This window comes from Dromiciops gliroides, chromosome 5 (genome assembly GCF_019393635.1).
Source record: "Dromiciops gliroides isolate mDroGli1 chromosome 5, mDroGli1.pri, whole genome shotgun sequence".
Lineage (NCBI taxonomy): Eukaryota > Metazoa > Chordata > Mammalia > Microbiotheria > Microbiotheriidae > Dromiciops > Dromiciops gliroides.
In genome coordinates this window covers 172,426,782-172,445,124 of record NC_057865.1, presented here as the reverse complement: position 1 = coordinate 172,445,124, position 18,343 = coordinate 172,426,782, and the positions used below count along the sequence as shown (strand labels likewise).

General features: G+C 40.8%; 1 long non-coding RNA gene across 1 annotated transcript; it reads left to right on the top strand.

The window, feature by feature from the left end:
• The first annotated feature begins 741 nt into the window (after nt 1-741).
• LOC122727871 lies at nt 742-15,348 on the top strand. Its single transcript, XR_006353212.1, has 3 exons — nt 742-876; nt 9,922-9,990; nt 15,297-15,348. It is a non-coding gene; the product is annotated as an uncharacterized LOC122727871 (long non-coding RNA).
• The last annotated feature ends 2,995 nt before the right edge of the window (nt 15,349-18,343 follow it).

The window sequence follows — 18,343 nt, the reverse complement described above, 5'->3', positions numbered from 1 at the left end:
CATTCCATTACTAGCTTGCTACATGGCTTTGGGGGGAGGAAGGCTATTTTCTTTCTCCTCTCTTTGCTTCTGGGTCATAAGATATAGATTTAGAAGCAAACACTATTGTGTCTAGTCCTCCTCTTTTACAGATGAGGAAAATGAGTTTGAGAGAAGTTAAATGACTTCCTAGGGTAAGTAAGCATCTGAGGCAGGATTCAAATTCATGGACTTCAAGTCCAGTGTTCTTTTCACTTTGCTACGAATCTGTCCTCCCATGAAAGATGGCGATAACATACCCGACAAACTTACTTCCCAAAGTTGTAGAAACAGGACCGGAGAAGAAGGTGTGAGCATCATTTTTAAATTGTAAACATTTTTATATAAGTGCACTGTGTTTTTTCTTCCTTCTTACCTTCCTTCCTACCTTCCTTCCTTCCCTCTTTCCTTCCTGCCTACCTTCCTTCCTTCCTTTCCTTTTTCCTTCCTTCCTCTCTCTTACCCCCTCTCTCTAACTAGTATTACTTTTTTTTAAACCTTTCTCACTTATTAAAAAAAATGGTATCTTCCTCCCATTCTCCCTTCCCCAGCTAAGATTAGGTACCAGCACTGAGATCCTCTCAAGAGCCAAACTGCCAAGCGTTCAAACTCTACTATGGAGAGCGCAACTCCAGTGGGCCAACTACACTGTTCAAATGTTCGTTTGCCTATAAGACTACTTGATGCAGAACTCACACAAGGCAAGAACTCACGTGGAGGTCAGAAGAAGTTATACAAGGACACTCTCAAGGTCTTTCTGAAGAACTTTGGCATCAATCGTGAAACATGGGACATGCTGGCAAAGGACCACCCAGCATCAAAGAAGGTGAACCAGAATGAGAGTAGTTCAAAAGAAAGGTAAGATGCACAGATTTAGAGATACATCCACTGCAAATGTTCCTATGGACCATTTTTGCCCAGCCTGTGGTAAAGTCTCCTGAGGTTGGGTCACACTTTACCTTGACTCCAACAGAGTAAGGTCATTCTGGTCCTCTTTGAGAACAAAGGCCAACAACCAACCGAGATAAGGTATTTTTTTAAATCACTTCCTACATGATTTCTTTCCCAATACTCCTCTGATATTTACTGTCTGGTTTTCATGAAAATTTGAGTTTTTGAGAAATTCTGAAAGCTCTGGAAAGGGTCTGGCTGCAGATGTTTGTTCTGCCCTTGTCTTGGGGATCCAGCAATGATGTTAGGGGGCAGGTAGGCTAAATGGGAAAAAAAAGAATAATCGGGAGGAATTGGTCATTCAGTTCTACAGATTTGTGATGTAATAGTGGAAGGAACACTGGCTCTGGAGGTAGAGGACTCCAGGTTCAAATATTTATTTTATTAAAAGGATGGGCTGGGACAGCTAGGTGGCACAGTGGATAAAGCATCAGCCCTGGATTCAGGAGGACCTGAGTTCAAATGTGGCCTCAGACACTTAACACTTACTAGTTGTGTGACCCTGGGCAAGTCATTTAACCCCAATTTCCACAAAAAAAAATAAATAAAAAGGATGGGCTGTTGTTTCAGAGGGGAAGTTTATGGTCATTAAAAGAACTGCCCAGTCTACTAAAAGTAAGCTGACGTGCTCTCTTGCTGTGAAATTCTGGGCCCACCTTATTATCGTGCCAAGAGTTATGTGATGGTGAATCAACTCTTTATTGGTACAAACAGACTTCTTGGTTTTCCACTATCTGTGAAACCTTGGGTAGCTCAGCTTTGATAGAGAACTTGGCTTAGTTGGACCAAATGAAATATTTGTTAAAGGTGCTTTACACAGTGCTGGGCACATGGTAAGCATTGTTTAAAAGCATATGCCCTCTCCTCCCTTCCCTGGGCCTCAGTTTCCTTATCTGTTACTTAAGGAGGTTGATCTAGGTGTTCCCAAGGTGCCTTTTTTAACCTGGGATTTTATGTGCAAGGTGAGAGGTAATTGTGGTGTAGGGGATAAGAGTTCTGGATTTGGAGTCGGGAAGATCTGGGTTCAAATCCCACCTCTAACATTTATATGTAACCAAGAGGTAAGTCACTTCAACTCAGAGCCTCAAGCAACTCTCTAAGACGACAGAAAAAGGTACAAATCTGTCTCCATGGAAGGAGTTCCTACATTTGCACAATCCCATGTCTTAGATGATCAGACCAGAGGTACTGGGGCTAAGAAGTGGTGATGCAGACCAACTAGGTGGAACAGTGGATAGAGTACCTGGCCTGGTGTGAAGTGCCTGGAGTCAGGAAGACTCATCTCTGTGAGTTTAAATCTGCTCTCAGACACTTTGTAACCTGTGTGACCCTGGGCAAGTCACTTAACCCTGTTTGCTGCAATTTCCTCATCAGCAAAATGAGCTGGAGAAGGAAATGACAAACCACTCCAGCATCTTTGCCAAGAAAACTCCAAATGAGATCACAAAGAATCAAACATAATTGAACAACAACAACCAGTGATACAAAGGTTGAAATGACACAGAACCTGCTCAACAGGAGCTCATAAATTAAAATAAAGGAGCTGCCCATCTAGCAATGGGTGCAGGCTGGCAGTTTTTTCTGAATCTAAACACAAACCCGAAGTAGGCACCGGAGAGCTAGATTAAGAGGCAAGGGGGGAGAGGCAGGAATTGGAATTATACCTAGACTATTCTCAGGGCTGTGAGCTCTATCCCTAACTTCTTTGAGTTTGCGGATGAGGTGATGCAGCTGTTGTTTTAAAGTTAATTGTCTTCTTGACTTGCCCTCTCCCTCCCACCTGTTTCCTCTTCAGCTGTGATATGGGTAACCACAATAGACTATCTCCATGGAAACTATTGTGCAATAAGAAGCTAAAAATAAATATGCCAAATGGTGCCAATGCAAAAAAAAAATTATGTCTCTAGGATAGATATTGCCATTTCCATTCAAAATTAGACAGTAGAGGTAGTTCTGCTACAAAGGCATATGTGTCCCTCAAAAATGTACAAAATGGGACAATTAAAACCACAGGACTCATGGGAACAATTGGGCTCAGGACATAACTCTCAAAAGCTTCGTCTCACACACATTCACATACACACACACACACACACACACACACACACACACACACACACATACACACACAAAGATAGGAACCTAATTTTTTAAAAATAGCAGTTTTATAAATGTTAAATGGTTTCAGAAATTTATAAATACAACAGTAACTTCAGGTTACTGTGGGGAGCACAGGCAACTTGGGCAGACAGACTCACAAGTCTGGGCCTAGGGCCCAAGGCCATGGTAGAAGAGAGAAAAGCAAGGAAAAGGGGAAGTGTAGTGTGGCCCTGTCCTCCTTTGCCCACAGCTCCAGCTGCATCAGAAGATATATAATAAATATGACACTTTACCTTGACAAAGACCTGAAGTTTGTTTGTGGAAGGAGGTGTCAGAAGAGTGGCAGCCTGTGAGTTATTGTAAAATTGTGTTTTTTGGAGTTCTCTCGCTGTTTCTCAAAGAAGTCAACACTCAGAAGAAAATGTTCCCCTAATATATGAAGTGAGTTGGAAACAATTTGCATTTTCAAAACGTGTTTTAGCAGGCCCAGCTATACCTCAAATCACTAGGATGTCACATACTGCTGAGGATCTCAAAGCACTAATGAAACCCATTCATTCAGAGAGAAGAGCTGAAGCACTTTCGAAATCTTTAATTCAGAGGTTCTCATAGTCTGCTATTTCTCAGCAGGGCTCTGACTGTGGTTAAATAGGAATTTCTTCCACTGACCAGACCCTTTATAAAAACTTCTTAATAAAGAGTGAATTAATAGGTATTACATGAAGGTTTCCAGGACAAGACTGAAAAAATGCAGCTGTCTATAAGTCTCCCTTCCAAATTAATATTTCATTCTAATATTTTGCTTCAGCCCCAAGAACCACAAGAGGCCCTGAGCCTCTGAGAACCAGAGGCAGCCAAGGGCCTCAGAGATCAGAAGCCAGATAGATTCTCCACACAGAAAGTCTATTCTGGATTAGCTTCCCCTAAATAAGGAGATAGCTCTGCAGGTAGTGTGAGTTCAGTCCGGGTAGGTGAAATTAGATCTTCAGGTAGACCCCTGGATCCCCTCCACCTGCGACCCCACCCCTTTGGGGTCACAAACCCTGGAACCTGACTCAAACACCTCCTACACCTGCTCTACAAATTCACACTATCTAATCTCCTCTAGGCCTTCACACCTGTAATGCAAGCTTTTTATTCTTCCCTGATGGGAATTAGATACAGCTGGTGGCTCCTTCGATGGAGCACTGAACCTGGAGTCAGGGAGCAGCTAGGGGGCTCAGTCAACAGAGCTCTAGCCCTGGAGTCAAGGGGACATGAGTTCAAATTTCACCTCTGACACTTACTCGCTGTGTGATACTGGACAAATCCCTTAACCCCAATTGCCTTAAAATATCCAGGGCCAGGGGCAGCTAGGTGGCACAGTGGATAGAGTACCAGCCCTGGAGTCAGGAGTACCTGAGTTCAAATCCGGCCTCAGACACTTAACACTTACTAGCTGTGTGACCCTGGGCAAGTCACTTAACCCCAATTGCCTCACTAAAAAAAAAAAAAAATCCAGGGCCATCTCCGATTATCCTGATCTGTCTTGCCACTGGACCCAGATGACTCTGTAGGTAAGAGTGAGGTTGGTGACCTTGCACAGCCCTCCCTCACTTAAATCAAATTCACTGCAAGTCATGACATCACCCCGATGTCATGGTCCTCTTTGAGAATGAAGGACAAACAACAGCTACAACAAACCTGAAGTCAGAAAGAGCTGAGTTCAAATGTGGCTTCAGATACTTGTGATCCTAGGCAAGTCACTTAACCTTCATTGGCCTCAGTTTCTTCATCTGAAAAGTGGGGATAATAACAGTGTTGTTGTGGGGATCACATGAGATATTATATATAAGTTCTAGGCCCAGTGCTCTATCCACTGTGGCCACCCCACCCCCAGCTGCCTCTTTGGGCAGGGTCAGTAGAACAAGTACATATTTAAGGAAATGAAACTTCAGAACTGGAAGGATAGGCAATAGCAGCTGGGTGGATCCGGAAAAGCCTTAGAGCTTCCCAAGGGTGAAAAGATGAGGAGGAAGAGCATTCGAGAGATGGACTATCATGCGTGAGACATAAATACAATTTGGCCAATTGAGCCAGATCATAGAGTACTGAAGGGTAGTAATGTGTAGTTAGCCTGGCCAGGTACCTCAGGTAGTGAAGACTTTTCAATATTAGGCTTGTGTTGCATTTTATCTGGGAAGCAAGCAAGAAAGAAAGCTTGGGAGCTTTCTGAGCAGGGGAATGTCATGGTCAAACCTGTGATCACTCTAGCAGCTGTTCCGGGGATGGGCTGGGGAAGGGAGATACTGCAGGCAGGAAGGTTAGTGGTGATATACAAGGGAGTGTATATGTGTACATGTGCGTATAGGACTGACTCAGGGATGGACACAGCTCAGCCAAATGTGTTGGTGTTGTGTGTTTGGGGAAAGAATAAAAGAATAGATTCTGTTTCAGTAATTAATTCGAGGGTCGTAGAGTTAGATGTGAAAGGGATCTTAGAAGTCAGCTACTTCAACCCGCTCATTTTACAGATGAGAAAACTGAGGCTCAAGTGACTTGCCCAAGGATAATAAATGCCATGTTTCCAGGCCAGATGCTCCCCTCCAGATTCAGTACCCTTTCCACTAAACTATACTTGTATAGAAACTTTTTTTAAGCTAGAGGCAAAATGAAGGTTTTATAGCGACAGACTGGAACTCTGAGTAGAGTGCTGGTCCTGGAATCAGGAAGGCCTATATTAAACTCCCTACTGGGACCCTGCTCTGTGGTCATGGGCTAGTCATCTATGAACCTCAGTTTCTTCTTCTCTAAAATGGGAACAGATGAGACAGCTAGGTAGCACAGTGGGATAGAGTATTGGGCCTGGGGTCAGGAAGTCCTGAATTCAAATCTGATCTCAGACATTTACTAGTTATATAACATTGGGCAAGTCCCTTAATCTTTGTCTGCCTCAGTTTCTTCAACTATAAAATGGGGATAATAACAGCACCCACCACCCCGTATTGTTGTGAGGATCATATGAGATGATATTTGTAAAGAGTTTAACACGATGTCTAGCAATAGTTGGTGCTATATAAATGCTAGCTTTCAAGCAGCCAGCTGGTATGGTAGATAGAATGCCAGACCTGGAGTTAGAAAGATCTGAGTTCAAATCTGGCCTCAGACACTTACTAGCTGTGTGACCATGGGCAAGTCACTTAACCCTATTTGCCTCAGTTTCCTCATCTGTAAAACAAGCTGAAGAAGGAAATGGTGGCAAAGCATTCCAGTATCTTTGCCAAGAAAACCCCAAAATGGGGTTATGAAGAGTTGGACACCACCAAACAAGTGCTACATATTATTATTATTGTTGTTGTTGTTATTATTGTAAGTTCAAAGTATTTAGCAAATTTTAAATTGTTATAAAAATGCCAATTATCATTCTGCAATGTGTGACTTTCTGCACTGTGTGTATTCATTCTACCAGTAGCTGTCAATGATGAAAAAAAATAAGCTCACTCAGCAAGATCAAATGCCCTTTGAATCCAATCTAAAGATAATGATTGACCTCAACAAGAAGAGAATGTCCCAAGCTTTTTTTTTAAAGGCAGAGAAATGGAAAAGCTCTTTTGAGTGTGTGTGTGTGTGTGTGTGTGTGTGTGTATGTGTGTATATTATATGCAGTTCTGAAACAAGCTGCTGAACAAACTTACTTTCTATCTAAAATGTCTGAAAAGCTTAAGGCTAAACATGCCATGGCATCGGAAATGGAGAAAAGCAGAAAAATGATCAGGGAGTTCTGCTCTGATACTGTTATTTTTTTCAAAAGAATGGAACCGATAAGGCCATATCCAGAGGCAATTTTCAGGAGGCATGTTAATGATAGAAAGAAAGAAAAGAAGCTAGAAACACTTGGCTGAGAGAACACCGATGGTCAGGGTAGACATGTTGAGGAGAAAAATGGGAGAACATGGTAGTGACATAGCTTTTCAGATATCTCAGATATCTCCAACCTGCCCATTCTTCATAAGGCATTATTAAATATTAGGGAGATAGCCTGGAGAGTTGTAATAGATTGACTAAAGAAAGAGTAGGAAAGAAGAAAACCATGGGTTTTTTGTTTGTTTGTTTGATGACATAACAAGAGCAAGTGGAAGCCATGACTCAGTTCAACGCCCCCCTATAACATATACTGGTTATGTAGCTCTGGGCAAGTCCCCTGACTTCTCAGTCTATTTTATTTTTCAGTCATGTCCAACACTTTGTGACCCCATTTGGGGTTTTCTTGGCAAAAGTACTGGAATGGTTTTCCATTTTCTTCTCCAGCTCATTTTACAGATGAAGAAACTGAGGCAAATATCATTAAGTGACTTGTCCAGGGTCACACAGCTAGTAAGTGTCTGAGGCTGCATTTGAACTTGTGTTCCTGATTCCAAGCCCAGTGCTCTATATACTGCACCACTTACCTAGCTGCCCTTCCCTTGACTTCTCAATGTTCTCCACTCCCCGCCCCATTTTACCAGACCTTTACTTTTTTCAAATTACATGTAAAGATAGTTTTCAACGTTCACTTTTGTAAGATTTTGAGTTCCAAATTTTTCTCTCATACTCCCTTCCCTCCTCCCTCTCAGAGCCAGCTGGCAATCTTATATAGGTTATATATTACAATCATGGTAACCATATTTATACATTAGTCATGTTGTAAGAGAAGAGTCGGAACGAAAGGGGAAAAAACACAAGAAGAAAAAATAACAACAACAAAAGTGAAAATAATATACTTCAATCTGCATTCAGATTCCATAGTTCTTTTTTTCTGTATGTGGAGAACATTTTCCTTCATGAGTCTTTTGGCATTGTCTTGGATCATTGTATTGCCAAAAAGAGCTAAGTCTATCACAGATGATCATCATACAATGTTGTTGATAATCTATACAGTCCTCTTGCCCTCTGTTCATTTCTTTCAGCATCAGTTCATGTAAGTCTTTCCAAGTGTTGGTGAAATCTATCTGTTCATCATTTCTTACAGCACAATAGTATTCCATTACATTCATATACCACAACTTGTTTAGTTATTCCCCAATGGATGGGCATCCCCTCATTTTCCAATTCTTTGCCAGACTTCTCAATGTTCTAAGACAGTGGTTCTCAAACTTTTTGGACTCAGGACCTCTTTACATTCTTAAAAATTATTGAAAACCCAGAAAAGCTTTTGTTTATATGAACAAAATATCAATATTTACTGTATTAAAATTAAGATATCTCAGTGTTACTATGAAAATAGTTTTGACCTAATGACCCCGTGAATGGGTCCCAGCTACCCCCTGGGCTTCCTGGACCACACTTTGAGAACCATTACTTTAGGCAGCTCATTAAGGCTTATAAATTACAAAGAAGGTTCTGACCTGTTTTAGTAAAGAGTTTCCTCACCCCACATGTCCAACTTTTATTTCTAATCTTACCAAAGGATCTTTAAAAAGAAATTCTTAACTTATCTGGATATCTACCCCAAGTGGTCATTCACATAATAAACTACACACACACACACACACACACACACACACACACACACACACACACACACACATGCGCGCGCGCCAATATCTCCATTGATATGGTAACTTCTAGGGTGATATTCAGTTTTTCTTTGTATGCCTACCCCATATTAAGTGCTTAACAATTTGTTGATTGATCAGTCAAATATTTAATGTGCCTTTTAATAGGAAAAGAATTTAAGAATGGGAAACCATCTACTTATTCTGGGAATTTGTTCATCCTTCCTTGTAAAGGTTGCCCAAACACTAGTTAAACACTAGTTAAACCCTATCACTGGCTAAAGTAGTGATAAAACCCTTACCATTCTTCGTTCAGGAAACTAAGAAAATTCCCAGCAAAACGATTCATTTTCCCCATGCTTCCGTTTAAGGAGAGTAATCAAATAGTTTGTTGGTTTGGTTTTTTTGTTTTGTTTTGTTTTGTTTTGTTTTTGTTTCCTCAAGGCAGGAAAGGATACATATACAGACTTCAGGAAATCATAACCTGTTATGGGTAGTAGCAGTCTACTGGAGGAGGAAGTGTGGTCGAGATAGAGCTGGTCTTGAAGTTTAGCCTTGGTCTGAATTCAAGATCAGCCTTGATGACATAGTCACTGACAAGCCATTTAACTGCTTAGGTTTCCTAGGCAACTTTATAAATCTCCGGATAATAGAGAAATTGTCCATGTACATGGCTGGGGGGGGGGGGGGAGGAGCAAGGATAGACTGAGTTCCTCACACCAATGTCACAGGTCTGCATCCTTGAAAAATAAGATAGCCTGCCAAGGCTAGATAGATAGATCAAGAAAGCTTTCCCCATTTGCAGACTGAATAGTCTGTACTTTAGAACCTCTAATAAAAGCACCACTGAGTTGAAAACTGAAGGCTGAGACTTTGAGAGACAGAGAGATAAAGGTGTTTGTGGGTGGGGTGGCCCAGAGCAAAGAACAGCATTGCTGGATTGATGGTCTTCTCCAGGTGTGACTGGCCTAGAGCCAGGATTCATTTTTTTTTTTTTGGCAGGGCAATGAGGGTTAAGTGACTTGCCCAGGGTCACACAGCTAGTAAGTGTCAAGTGTCTGGGGCTGAATTTGAACTCAGGTCCTCCTGAATCCAAGGCCAGTGCTTCATCCACTGAGCCACCTAGCTGCCCTAGGATTCATTTTTTGCATCTCAATGAAGGATCTTCCACTACTTGAAACTCTTCTCTTGTGCTGGCAAATGGTGTCTAGCTTCACAAACCGAGCCGCCTATCCCCATTAGCTGAAGCCCAGGTTTAGGGAAGAAAAGGGTTGGGGAATAGAAAGGAGAGGCTTGGTTTTTGTTTTCCATCTTTTGTTAGCAAATATTTCTTTTCCAGCTGCCAGCAGCTATGTGGCCGTGCCTCCAGTGTTCGGGGAAGAACATTTTTTGAGCAAGCTGGAAGAAGGTATCCATCATTGATTTTGTGGTAAAGTGGTAGTTTCAATACTTTCCGGTCATTCTTTCTCCAAGTATATCCTGCCCACTGGATCTTTCTGTGACCACGCCTTCAATTACTAAGGAGTAATTAAATTCTGAGGCATTGGAGTTTAGTACCCTACTATTGTTGTTTTTACATATATGGAAAAAGGTCATGTGTAAAAATATCTTTCTCCTCCTCTTCCCTTTGCCCTAACCTAAAAAGATACTGGATTTGACCTCCAATGAGAAAGCCTAAAGCAAATATGTTGTTGTTCAGTCATGCCCTACTCTTTGTGACCCCATTTATGATTTTCTTGGCAAAGGTACTGGAGTGGTTTGCCATTTCCTTCTCCAGCTCATTTTACAGATGAGGAAACTGAGGCAAAAAGGCTTAAGTGACTTCCTCAAAGTCACACAGTTAGTAAGTGTCTGTGGCTGGATTTGAACCCAGTTCTTCCTGACTGCAAGCCTGGCACTCTACCCACTGTACCACCTAGGGGCCCCTCTACAGTAATTATAGGATATCTAAGAAGAGGTTTCTAAGTCTAAATAGTCTTTCAGCTAAGACAAAACAGATTGCTGCCTGACTAATTTCATCAAGGGGTGATAGTAATCAGAAGGTAACCACCTCTTGTGCCTCAGCTTCTTCATCTATAAAATTAAGGGTTTGGATTAGATAACCTTGTAGCTCTTAAAACTGGATAATCCTGGGGCAGCTAGGTGGCACAGTGGATAGAGCACCGGCCCTGGATTCAGGAGTTCATGAGTTCAAATCTGGCCTCAGACACTTGACACTTACTAGCTGTGTGACCCTGGGCAAGTCACTTAACCCCCATTGCCCTGCAAAAACAAAACAAAACAAAACAAAAAACTGGATAATCCTATGGTCTTCAGATTGGACTCCTAAAGATGTCATTGGGTCTTTCTTGAGGTAAATGCCCTTTTTTGGAGACTGATAAGACAGAGTTTATTGGAAGGCCAAAAGATGGAGCCCCAAGCTCCTCTCAAAGTCTTCCTTTATGGAGGATGGTTATTTGTGCTTTCCAGCTCACTCCGTTTTGCATCTGTAGCTCTGCTTGGCTTTAACTCTAATGCCTCTGGAGCCGAGTACCCCTGGGTCTCTTTTCCAACTTCCTCTTGCCTGTGTTGTTTTCACCCTTTAGAATGTAAGTTCCTTGAGGAATAAATAAGTTTCTAAGCAGTGCCTCTATAAAAACTGAAAAGGTAATAGTGCATCAAAGCTTTATAAGCAGGGGCAGCTAGGTGGCGCAGTGGATAGAGCACTGGCCCTGGAGTCAGGAGTACCTGAGTTCAAATCCAGCCTCAGACACTTAACACTTACTGGCTGTGTGATCCTGGGCAAGTCACTTAACCCCAATTGCCTCACTTAAAAAAAAAAAAGCTTCATAAGCAAAAATCAAAAGACAACAATATAAAATACGTGCTTTGCTGTCCACAAATTAATGAAAATTATAAATAAAAGGCTTTTGAAGAAACCATTCAAACTTAAATAGATACTAAATAATTTATTCCTGAGATTTTTTTTTAAAAAGTCAAAATATGAGTTAATTTGATCAAAAGAAGAAAACCGAGGACACATAAGACAAGGTAAAGAAAGCAGATCTACAAAGAGCCCAGCAGAAAAACTACAAAGAGAAATATCTTGGAAAATCCAGCAAAAGGACTCCCAGGAGCATGAGGTGACCTTTGATTATGTGCTAAATTTGAGCCCACATTCCCTTGGACCCTGTATGCATTGATGGTAGAGTGTGTCACTTACTTTTAAGGGGACATTTTGCATCAACTACTTTTATGAAACCACCTTAGTTAGTAAATAAACCCTTCCTTAAAGCTAATTAAATCTGTATGACTAATTGGCATAAGTGGATATTCATTTATCAGTGAGCAGTGAGACATTTTGAGACAGAAGCCTGTGTAATGACAGGGTCAGTGAAGAATTCCAACACTGAATGAAAACTTCCTTTGAAAACTATTGACTGGACAGCAGTTGAGGTGACCAGCTCTCGAAACCAGAAAGCTGATGTTGGTGCTCTGAAATCTTATCATGAATCTCTTGCCACCAGGTTGGCTGACCTGCCTGAGAAGCCACCAATCATCAATTTGGTCTTTCTACAAAAGATCAGGTGTCCTAAGCTGGTCTTGCAAATGAGTTTGAGAAGTTCAGTGTCCTGCAGATTCTTTTGCTTGAGGATTGACTCACTGCCCTAGTGGATCTAAAAGAACAAAAAAATGCAAAAAAAGTGTTGCAGCTGTTTTCATGGAGGCTTCAAAGACTGTAGAACCTTAAAAGCAGTTGGGGATAAATGATAGAATTCTATTTGAATGGCCATTAAGAATTTGAATTGTTAGGGGGTAGCTAGGTGGCGCAGTGGATAAAGCACCAGCCCTGGATTCAGGAGGACCTGAGTTCAAAGACAGCCTCAGACACTTATTAGCTGTGTGACACTGGGCAAGTCATTTAACCCTAATTGACCCCACACACACAAAAAAAAGAATTTTAATTGTCTTCCCTCAAACCAAACTGGAAAAAAGAAATATCCTTATAGGCTTTACCAGCCAATTGAGAACGTTTAAAATTAAACCTCAGAGGAAACTGTGTCCTTCCTATCACATGCTCTAGAAATTTAGAATAAAGCAATTATATAGTCAGAAAGGAGAAGAAAGAAAGAAGGAAGGAGGGAAGAAAGGAAGGGAAGGAAGGAGAGGCAGTGATGCATGCCTGAAACCCTTGATTGTTAACCCCTGGAGTCCTATAGGGAAACGTAACAAACAGCCAGGCTCTGGATACTTGAGCTGCCAGTGAGGATGAAGATTGGAGAAGTGAGTGCAGAACTTATATTTGCTATACAAGGAATGGCTAATTGCCATTGCAATCAAGAGTTTTAAGGTCAATATCGTTGTCTTCTCTCTAGTAGTAGAGACTTTTTAACCTCCAGGTGAATGAATACTTTGAGGTCACATGAAATGGGGGAAGAACTGGAAATCTTGTTGGAATGGGGGGGGGGGGGTATGAACCAAGCTGGTTATGAATCATACTCTTAGATTAGATAAGATCCCTAGAAGGCACTGGAGCTGTTGATTACCTTCCCCAAATGGCCCAAACTGTCATTTCACTGTGTCCAAGATTATAGTGATATAGCTCAAGCTTTGAGTGCCACCCAATGGCTCGATTGGATACAACAACCCCCAGGGACCATTTGGTTTCTGGCTGCCTGGTGTGTGAGCTGGGGTATTTGCTGTTAGAGCACCACCTGGTGACCTACCTAGATCTAGCATTTGAATGACCACCTCAAACCATATCTCCTGATGTTATTAATAATAATAGCTACATTATTAACAATATAGTGCTTTAAGGTTTACGAAGTGCTTTAACTCAGTTCTAAAAACAAGCCTATGAGGTAGGTGCTATTATTACTACATTTTATAGATGAGGAAATTGAAGAGGAGAACTTAAGTGACTTGCTCAGGGTCATACACATAAGTGTGGGGTTTTGAACTCAGGTCATCTTCACTCCATATCCAGTACTTTGCAGTACTTAATAGATAAACTCCAGTCCTGCCTGTGTCAAAGTAAAGCAGAATGTTTCATATTGATTGGCAAGCCACCTGCACTGAGGTGATACTTAGACACATGGGAGCTGATGAAAAGGCTACTGAGAAAAGGAAAGAAGGTCCAGGAGGTAGCTTTGGTGAACACCTGGTGTGGTTGGCAAGACACACTGCAAAGGTGATTCAGTCCCATTGAAGTCATAGGAAAAGAAAGTGTCCATGAGGAAGGTGTTGTTAATGGTGGCAAACATTGTAGAAAGATTACCAGGAAATTGGACAGAGACCAACAGCTGAACCTACAGAAGTTATAGTGGATTCACCATGAGTAGTGAAAATCATGGAGTAAGAACTTCCATTTTTGCCCCATCTGTATAACTGTAAAATGGGCGGGGGGGGGGGGGGGTGGGGGAGGTGCTTTAAGGCCCAAACTAAGGAAATAGGATCACAGACTTAGAGCAGGAAGCAACCTTAGAAGCCATCTCATCTAGTCCCTTCATTCTATAGATGAAGAGCCCAGGGCTTACAGAGACTTAGCCAAGATGACACAGCTGGTAAGTAGAAAAGAGGGATTGAAATCAAGGTGTTACCGGCCCAGCTCAAAAAGTCAGTTCTCTCTTATTTCAGGTTCAATAGTGAGACAAAAGGAAGCACTTGCAAGGCATTGACCATTTAACACAAAGGTTACTCTGCCCTTAACGAAGCAAGGTTGAGATGAGAATACTTGGCTTCTCCATATGGAAATGAGTCACTCAGGATCAGGGCAGTTTTGTCATCTTTTATGTAAAGTCTTCTTATGTTGTGTATGGGATGGAAAAGGCTGCTTCAGGGAATTGATGGTCCTATCACACCAAGTCCTCCTACCTCGAGTCTAGAGAGAGAAAGAGATGAAAGAGATGAGAGGGGGGGGAGGGAGGGAGGGAGGAAGGAAGGAAGGAAGGAAGGAAGGAAGGAAGGAAGGAAGAAGGAAGGAAGGAAGGAAGGAAGGAAGGAAGAAGGAAGGAAGGAAGGAAGGAAGGAGGAAGGAAGGAAGGAAGGACTGCCTTTCCTGCAAAGAGCTTAAGAGCTTCGGGAACATCCATTCCCTTGGATAAAAGAAGTTGTGAACTCAGCAGCCGTTGGGTTGGGAATAGAGATGGATGACCTTTCTAACTGAGCAGTGCTCAGCCATTTAAGGTTTTAATGTTGTATTTTTTTAATTTGTATTTCATTCAGTAAAGGTACTCAAAACTATAATGTGTACATTTTCCTTTTGAGTAACACAGAGTTGGGAAGGAGATGAGAATTTTAATGGAAAATGAGTCAAGAGCCACATTTGAAGATTTCCCTGAGTTTGAGCTGGGGACAATGTCAGACAATAATCAAAAATGTATGAAGTATCGGATACAAATATGTTTACATTCTAAACTCTAGACTAAGCTAAGAAGAAGCTACAATGAGATAGTAGGCCAAGTACTTCTGCATTTAGGGGAAAAACATCCTGACCTCTCTACAGCTATAGCATTAGTTCCTTACTTTGAAGGGTCTACATACTCTACAAATGAGCCTCATTTCTACTCTTGATACTAAATGGGAAAAATTATACTTATACTACCTACTTCACAGGATTCCAGTGAAAATGTTTTATAAACAGTATTAATCACTGTATAAATGTGATTGCTGCTCTGATCATCATAACAATAACATTAATAAGTCTTAATGCAGTTTTGTTTTAATTGCTTAAAGTTACACTGACTCTTGGAACACCCTGTATAGAAGAAAGATTGGATTAGTGGAAAGAGCGCTAGCCTTCGGAGCCAAGAAATCTGGATTCCAGTACCAACTCTGACGCATATTGTCTGTGTGACCCTGGGCAAGTCATCTAACTCTTCAATGCTCTAGCAGTTCTCCAAGACTATAAGATGCAGAGAAGGGGCTGAACTGCAATAGTAAAGGAAGTTGATTCATCTGAGAGTTTCCTATACTAATACTAATAATAACAATGTCTTCTTTTATATACTTCTCATCTTAACCAAACTAGACTCTTCTTGTGCCCTGATCTTGTCCTGTCCTACAGTTTCATTCCCCCGCTTTTTAGTATTTTATTTTTTCTAATTATATGTAAAAACAAATTTTAATATTCATTAAAAATTTTGAGTTCTAAATTTTCTCCCTCCTTCCCTCACCTCCCCCCTCCCTAAGACAGTAAGTAATTTGATATAGGTTATATATGTGCAATCATGTAAAACTTATTTCCATATTAGTCATGTTATGAAAGAAGAAACAGACCAAAAGGAAAAAAAACCATGAAAAATAAAAAGTGAAAATAGTATGCTTAGATCTGCATTCAAACTCCAGCAGTTCTTTCTCTGGAGATAGAGAGTATTTTTCCCCATGAGTCCTTTGGAATTGTCTTGGATCACTGTATTGCTGGGAATAGCTGTCATTCATAGTTGATCATCATACAATGTTGCTCTTTAACTGTGTACAATGTTCTCCTAGTGCTGCTCTATAGTTTCCGTGTTAGCCAAATAAACTAACCACACTTCTGAGAGCTTTGAATAGAGGAATTTAACTGATCTCCCTATCCAGGGAAGTCTATTCCAGCAGCATAGCAGTCAACTTGTAGAAAACATCAGGCTTGGAGTGCCTTGAAGTACCAAATCCGTGTGCCCATTCAAAAGGCCAGCAAATGGGGCAAGACGGCAGGGATTGGGGTAATAGGGAGGGAGTCATTGAAATGGAAAGGGGGGTGGGTAGAGTATAAAGACATGGTCAGACTGGCACATTAGGAAAATCCTTTTGAAAACTGTGTTGTTGATGGATCAAAGTGGGGAGAAACTTAAGGCAAGGAAATCAATTGGGAAAATATTGCAATAGTCCAGGCCTCACCTGAACCTAATTCATGAGCAAGTTAAAACATCACCCATCATCCACTATTTTACTACTGTCATTGGCTCTCTTCAAAAAATGAAGGACAAACAATATTTTCATATAGGTTTATATGCTCAGTTTATTGTGGTCTTTCTTTAATTTGCTCATTATTTTTGGTGATTTGGGGCAGCTTTATTTCTTTGAGTATTTCTAACCTTTATTTTTGAAAGGTAATGGGGAATAAATGGATAGACCACTGGATTTGAAGTCCTGAGTTTAAATCCTACTTCCATCATTTACTAGCCGCATAGCTTTGGGCAAGTCAACCTCCCTCTGCCTTGGTTTTCTTGTTCATAAAATAGAGACAATAACGGTACCTACCTCACATGATTATTGTGAGGAGCAAATTAAATGATATATGTAAAGCACATTGCAAATGTTAAAGCTCAATATAAATGTTAGCTATTATTATTATTGAATGGTTATTGATGAACTAGGCTTCCTTACATCCCTTATTCTGTCATCTTCCCAGAAGTTATTCTGGTTCCTCCAAAACAAAATCAATCCTTGTCTGTCTGGGATGGATTAGTCTACAGGTGGCAGAAGAGCAGAAAGATCTTTCTCAGTCTTCTAAGTTTATGAAGGAAAATGGAGAGCCAGTGGAAGCTTCAAAGGAAGCATGAGGAATGTTCATTTGGCAGGGAATGTAGTGCTATCAAAGAAAAGCCTTTGAAGTCACCAATAGGATTTGTTGATAGCAGCCTTAAGAAGAAACAGATAAACGTCTTATTACCCGAGAGGATTGGGTCTGTATGTCAGATGATTAGATAATGTTCTGGATGCTTAGATCCAACAATCAAAAGAAGAAAAACATCATAAGCACAAATGAATAAGGTACTACCAAAGCCTTATCACATCGGATGGGATCATCTTTGTCTTACACAATCTAAGTTGCTGTCCCATGGAAGATAAACATTTGGTATTTTTAAAATATATTTTGTCATGTGATATTTGTGGAGTCTAAATGGGGGAGTGTGTTCAGTCTTTTTTTAAAGTTGTAGCTTGCTCTTCATGACCCCATTTGGGGTTTTCTTCACAAAGATACTGAAATGGTTTGCTATTTCCTTCTACAGTTCATTTTACAGATGAGGAAACTGAGGCAAACAGGATTCAGTGACTTGCCTAGGATCACAGGGCTAGTAAACATCTGAGGCCAGATTTGAATGCACAAAGATGAGTCTTCCTAATTCCAGGCTCAGCACTTTATCCACTACATCACTTAGCTGCCTCCTGAATGGAGAAAAAGAATTATAAATGAAGTAAAAATAACACTTTACAATTAAGAACAAGGAAGAAATTATCCAAAGATAGAATTTAAAAGCCATTTTGTCTTAGGAGATTGGAGTTCCAAGAAGGAAGGATTTGCTTTAAATCAACTTAATCTAAACCACTGCTGAAATTACCAGTCTGGAAAACCCACTTTAATAAATCATTTTCTATGTACCCTCCTCACTTCTTTACAAAGCAAGGAGCACTCTAAAAAGCTATGGGTGTGCAACACTGCATATACTGTCAGACTCTTGTTGATATATTGGTTAGTTTTGCTGATCTGCTTTTTTCTTCTTTGTTCCAAGGGATTGCTTTCTGGGTAGGGAAGGAGGAGAACTGTGTTTAGAAATCTAAGTAATATAAAAACAAGAAGCCGTTAAAAAAAATTTTAACATAAAAATAAGTAATTCCAAAATTACATTATTTTTGCTTTATAAAATGAAGCAGGGTAGCCATAGTAGAGAAAGCTAACCTCAAAATCAAGAAAATCTGGCTTCCATTCCTGCCTCTGACACATACTGGCTACGTGACCCTTGGGAAGGTCACGTAATCTCTCAGAGTTCTTGGTAACTCTAAGACTATATGTTGCA